The 6,127-nt window shown below is 50.4% G+C and overlaps 1 long non-coding RNA gene across 1 annotated transcript; it reads left to right on the forward strand.

Moving 5' to 3' along the window:
* Nucleotides 1-387: 387 nt before the first annotated feature.
* LOC148107547 (uncharacterized) lies at nucleotides 388-5,585 on the forward strand. Its single transcript, XR_015722039.1, has 3 exons — nucleotides 388-673; nucleotides 4,399-5,085; nucleotides 5,366-5,585. It is a non-coding gene; the product is annotated as an uncharacterized LOC148107547 (long non-coding RNA).
* Nucleotides 5,586-6,127: the final 542 nt, after the last annotated feature.

A 6,127-nucleotide genomic window follows, 5' to 3' on the forward strand; every position in this document is an offset into this window, starting at 1 on the left:
TCGTGAATATTATTGTTACATCTGTTGATTACCAACATTAATATAAGTGACTGCCCTAAAAAGCCGTACCTGAAGATTGAATGCGAAGCAGAGATGGGACTGCTGCTTGCAAAGAGCGGCCCTGGTGTCCTCCCACTGCCCTTATGCACCTTTACGGCCCCCATGCCGATCAGCAGCCTCTGGTCCAGAAGTTGATTTTTTTTTCTCTTCTCCAATTCAAAATGGTCTGCCTGGTCATGTAGTTTGTGTGAATGTGTGTTGTGGCTTATTAAAATGTTTTGTGGTAAGATGATCATTATTTCCAGGTGACATGATTCCAGACCTGAAAACTTGGAGAACATTTAAAATATATATATATATATATATTTTTTTTTTTTTAGTCCAGTTGATGCACAAGAGAAAATCAAATTGCCACCCACAAGAAACAGGAAGAGAACCACGTTGTAAGAGTGCGTCAGTGTTAACGCGGCGAGCTGGCGTCAAGATGGCTGCTGGAGAACCTGTTCTGACCTCTGCGCTCCAACCCCACCCTCCAAACGTGACCCAGAAGATATGTATTTAAAGGCTCTGTCATAGGACTAGAAACTGCAAACCGATATCCTTCAGTATCAGAGATGATGAGAAATGAAGGATGGTAGAAAATGAAAGGCGAACAGATGGGATTGAATTGAAGGTAAAAATCTAAACTTAAATGTTCAGAGAGGGTGCCGGGAAGGGAGGGGGCTGGCTTTAGGGGTGCACTGGGTGTGGGGGGAGTGAGGTCCTGGGAGCTGACCGGGTGACAGGTGTGGTGTGGTGAGGGCTTGCTCCTCCCCCATCCACCTCGCCCAGCAGCTGGCGACAGCCTCTAGCGGACAGCAGAGAGAGAAGGACAAACTGGAGGGATGGGGTGGGACATGGGGCTCATTTCCTTTGTAAACAATGAACCCTTTATCAATAAGATAAAGGCCAACGCCCAGCTGAAAAACTGGGACGGAGATAGGATCCAGCAGTTCCCAGAGAATGACGTAGAGAGAACTAATACCCATATGAAAAAGGTTCTGGACCTCACTCTTAATTAAGAGATGCTAATTAAAACAGGGAGATACCGGTGGTTCAGAATTAGCGAAGATTTGGAAAGACTGCAGAGCTCAGGGCTGGTGAGGCTGTGGGCAAACAGGCGGGTATAAATCAGCACAACCCTTCTGGAGGGCAATTTGACAGGAGCTAGCAAATGGCATTTAAGGGACTGGAAGAAAATATGATAAAATATATTTTTTACATTTTTGGAGTGGGGAAAACCTTCCTAAAGCAAGACACAAAATCCAGAAACCCCAAAGGGAAAAATGGACAAATTCGGCCTCAGAAATTTAAAACTTATGTAGCGCTAGAAACCATTTCAAGATAAAAGATAACGTACAGACAACAGGTGCAACATATGTAAAGACCCTAAAATACAGAGAGGCCCTTATAGCACATATAAAGCTTTATATTCCAATATACAAATGGTCGAAGGATAAGAACAGGCAACTCACAGGAGAATTCAAATGGCTGCTAGTTGAGAAGGGACATGTATGCTCACTAGGGATCAGAGAAATGCAGATTTAAAAATTGATAATATCTAGTGTTGGCAGAGGGAAAGGGGTGTTCCTGTATGCCGTGGTCATTAGGTGCTGGTAGAGTCTTTTGATGGCCCATTCGGAGAACCTACCAACATGTAGGTTGGTATTTGCATGGATCAGTCCTTGTATGAGCCCCGCTGCACGCACGCATACACACACATACACACACACACACACAGACACACACACACCGCCGTTGCCCAGGTGGGCACCTGAAGCTGGAGACCACCATGGGGACACCCGTTGCTGCCGCCACTGGGAGCCAGATGGATCTGCTGTATCCTCCAGAGAAGGTTCCTTGGCACCTGCTTCTCAGTGTCCCTTAGCCTCACGCAGGTCCCTCTGATTGATGGCATCTTGTGTCACCTGCTCTGGCCCATCTGGAGCAAGACGGGGGACTGACCTGGCTTCCACCCCGGGGAGCTGTGAGTTCATAAGGTGGGGAATTCTCGAAACCAAGAAGGAGTATTCCATGGCTCGGGGAGGCCAAAGTGAATTGGGGACATAATCCTCCACAGTTCTTCACCTCATCATCAGCCCTCCTTTCCTGCTTACACTTACAAACAACTGCAAAACCCAGGAGCCAGCCGAGAGCTGTTTCTCCAAAGGAAAGTGGTTACTTGTGAAAGAGTTTGCTTTGCTCCAAAGCTTGAGGGCTTGCTGCCACTCTCTGACCAGCTTGCTCACGTACTGATTGCTTGCCTCTGGGTGAGTGCCGTGAGAACAGGGGCCTTGTTTCTCTCTACATCCTCAGTACCTAGAACGGTGCCTGGCACATCCCGGGAGCCAGGCTGAGTCAGGTTAGTGAACTGTGTGCACAACGTCCCCTCCCACGTGACCTGCAGAAATGGCAGTGCGTGACTTTCAAGCCTCAGCTCCTATGGCTAATTGCCTTAGTCTTTGGCTATTCCCAATTTCGGATTCCAAGAGGAGGAATCCAATCGGTCATCTTATCTATTTGTACCAAGCCATCCCTTGTCAGGAGGGCCTGTAAACTGGAGGCTCTGGGGAGAGGTGTCTGCCGGCGTCAGTCCGTCAGAAGGGGCTGCAAGATCCCAGGTGTGTGTGGGGTGGTGACGTGTCTAGTACAGTGAGGTCACATCTCAGCTGAGGATGGGGTTCTAGAGTCTCCGTGTAAGACGTTGTGCCGTCTAGTCAGTTACTCACGAAACTCCCTTATGTTACCATAAATTTCTCTCCGGTACCGCATCACCCAGGAAAAATCCAGGGCAGCCGGTTTCCCTTCTAAGTGGGGCCAGATGGATGTTTCCCTGGCGGAGCAGCAGGCCCGGCTGGATTGCCTTGTGGGGCGTGTGGTAGGGAGAGCACACGTGCAATGCTCACAGCCTCAGAGGCACAGGGGTCCCATCACACCTTGTTCCTGCTGCTCCCTGAGGGGCCCCGAGCACCATGGGACGCAGGGCCTCGGCCCTCCCTTCATTGTCCTCCCCCCACCCCGCTTTCTGTTTTCCTCTTTCTCTTCCCTTTTGAACACATACATATTACGAGGTTTGGTGCTGTTTTTAAACATCCACTTGCTCTTACTGGATTTACACATGAATTGTGTAAATCTGAATAGAAGTCTGAATAGAAGAGCAAGAAAATGAACCTGATTCCAGCGAGAAAGCCCCGAGCGCAGAAGTCGAAGGAGAAAGCAGTGAAATCTTGTTGATGACCCTGTTCTCCTACATAGATCTCTCAGATGAATGGAAAGAAGATTTTAGAAAACAGCTCTTACCTATTGTGGGGGTGGGGTGAGACAAGGACAGTGCAGGGGAGCTGGGGGCCATCACCTCAGCTTGTCACGGAAGCTACGGTTAATAGGATTACAGGAGGCTGGACGATAAAACAGAAGAGAGACAAGAGAAACCTTTGTGGCGTGTGGGGGACATTACTGGAGAGAGGGAAGGAAAGCTGGGGACCGTGCCAGACTTCCAGGAGAAAGTGTGAACATACAGGGGAACAGAAAAGTCCCTGAAATTTCTGAATAAATCAAGTGGAACAGAATCAATCATCAAAATGTGTTTATTTTCTCTCTCCCTCTCGGTCTTTCCTCCTCTTCCTCCCTTCCTGCACCTTTCCCTCCTCTCTCCCCGCCACCTGCTGTCTGTCACACACACACACACACACACACACACACACACACAGAGGCAGAGAGTCTTGTCTGTTTTCTTCACGGCTGTCTCCCCAGAATTTAAAACAGTGCCTCGTCCAGAAGCACCAGCTGGCTCAGTCCCATGGGCATGTGACTCTTGATCTCCAGGTCCTGAGTTCAAACCCATGTAGGGCCCAGAGCTTACTTTAAAACAAACAAACAAACAAACAAACAAATAGGGGTACCTGAGGGGCTCAGTGGGTTAAGCATCTGCCTTCGGCTCAGGTCCTAGGATCGAGCCCCGAGTTGGGCTCCTTGCTCGGCAAGGAGTCTGCTTCTCCCTTTGCCTCTGCCCCTCCCATGCTGCACCTGTGCCCTCTCTCATTCTCAAATAAATAAATAAATAAAATCTTATAAAAAACCAACCAAACAAAACCCTAAACAGTGCCTAGCTCATAGTAAGCCTTTAATATTTGTTAAATAAATGAAAGACTTTATAATGAACTGAGACAGGTCATCTTGCACTAATTAAAATGAGAAGCCCACTAACCTTCAGATACAACTTAGTGAGATCCCTAAACTTGATGGAAAAAAATAAAGACTTCTCCCAAATTTTAAGCAGCAAACACAAAGTTAAATAATTTTCCAAAGTCTTGATATTTTCCAAAATCTTGATAACCAAGACAGCTTTGAACTTCACAGGGCAACAGTCACCACCTGAGACAATAGAATGAAAATCACAGAGTCCTTGAGGGAATGAGAGGCTCCCAGGACTCCTGAAGCTCAGAAGACAATGGGAGGAAATCTCCAATGCGAACAAGGAAAATTGGCCTCCTGGGGCCACCTGCAGAGGGACAGCACTTCCTCCCTCCACCAACGCCTCACCGCCTCGCCTTGGGAACACCTTCTGAGCCCTGCCCACCCTGTTCTTTCTCCCAGGCCTGGAGTGACAAGTGAAGGAAGACTGAATCAATGCACAGAGCAGGGTTGGCCTCGCCGCTAGGACGTTGGTGGGCCTGGCAGGGCAGCCTCGACCCTCCCTGGAGGTCCACTGGGGAGGTCACGGCCCACTCCAGGCAGCTACAGCCCTGTGACACTGCAGGCCCCTTGGCCCTGGGTGGTGACTCACAAGACAGTCTTCCCAGAACCTGTGATCACTCTGTGCCCTGGGGCAGGCTCAGGCTGGGCACCCGTTCACCCTGGCAGAGTTGGGGCAGGGACCCTGGAGGCCGTGGAGGGCTTCATGGTGATGACATCATCAGAATCCAGCCAGCATGTCTGTGTTCGTTGTGAGGTGGGACGGGCAGGCTGGTGCCTCTCCAGGACCCCTTGTGGCCTCCCTCCAGAGCTCAGCCCCTGTGGACGTGGACCAGCCTTATGCTCTTCCAGGTAAGCCAGACCAGAGGCGAGCAGAGGCTTGCCCCCCGCCCAACCTCAGCATGCCTGCAGAGCAGGAAAGGCAATGGAGAGAGCACCCCTGAAGCCCAGGGCCTCAGCCCCCTGCTCTCCTTCCTCCTCCCCTGCCCGCTGTGGCCTCGTTCCATCCACAGCCCTCATGTGTACGTCCCTTGCCCACCCTTTCAAATGTGTTTGTTGAGTACCCACTATGCGCTACAAGCTGGTGGGCAGATGTCTCAAAACGTGTCATTGTGGGGTTTTGACTCTGCAGACGTGGTGACCAGGGCAGATCTCTACACAGATCAACCATTCCCGGCTCTCCGAGACTCCGGAACATTCGCCTTGGACACATCACCCGCCTGTACACAGTAAGAAAGTAAGCAGTACTTTTTGTACCTTGGGGACAAAAATAAAAACCCAGTCACTTAAGTGTCACTCTTACAGACTTAATGACTAGGGGAAAAATACCATTGTCTGAACAAAGAGACATATTTGGGGAGTTTTATTATACTGACTGACATGCTTAATTCCCAGCCCTCTGGGGGAAAGAAAGCACCGAGTGTTCCCCCCACCCCCCACCCCACCCCAAAAAAGGATAAAAATAGATTACCAGAACAGACACAAAACAGCAGCCCCAGCTCCCTTCCATGCCAAGCACTGTCTGGTGACTGACTCACCCAGGGACTGTACTGAAAGGGACAGAGTCCCATCCATCAGGTTAGGAGAAAAGGATGAAGTGCCCGCTGGTGGCGGGGCCGGCTCGGGGATGCTGGCAGAGAGGAGCCAGGCCCGCGGGGAGGGGGATGTGTGGGGAGCCAAGGCCAGTCTTCTGTCCCTTCGTCTTCTTGGTCTGTGTGTCTGTCTCTCTCTGTCTTGCTGTCCCTCTGTCTCCTGGTCCATGTAGGTGTCTGCCAGCTGGCCTCTCTGAGGGCACGAGATCTCCCCTCTCTGCTTGCCCAGAGCATCTGCTTTTCCTCTCTCCCTCTTTGCAGAGCGGCTTTCTCATCTCTGCTGAACCATGACGGTTCTTTTC

Source organism: Ursus americanus, chromosome 28 (assembly GCF_024610735.1).
Source record: "Ursus americanus isolate L20-20 chromosome 28, mUrsAme1.1.p, whole genome shotgun sequence".
Classification (NCBI taxonomy): Eukaryota; Metazoa; Chordata; class Mammalia; order Carnivora; family Ursidae; genus Ursus; species Ursus americanus.